Below are 236 nucleotides of genomic sequence, written 5' to 3'. Positions count from 1 at the left end.
GTTGTTGTTGTTTTGGTTTCTATTTAACCATAGAATTTTTTGAAAATAATTGTTGAAAAAAGTATTCATTTTTAATAGGACCACTTGGAAGGCTTTACCTTTGTACTGTTCTTCAAATGGAACCAGTTCGGCGGCGGTCTTTCCCAGCCCCTGGGAAATGATGCCTTCTGAAAGAAAGCTAGTGACATTGTGACTCAAGAGAGGCATACCGACACTATCGCCAACTGAATTTGTAT

This window comes from Pavona decussata, unplaced genomic scaffold (genome assembly GCF_977016875.1).
Source record: "Pavona decussata unplaced genomic scaffold, jaPavDecu1.1 SCAFFOLD_329, whole genome shotgun sequence".
Lineage (NCBI taxonomy): Eukaryota > Metazoa > Cnidaria > Anthozoa > Scleractinia > Agariciidae > Pavona > Pavona decussata.
The sequence above is the reverse complement of the archived record's forward strand: the minus strand, read 5'-3'. Positions refer to the sequence as shown.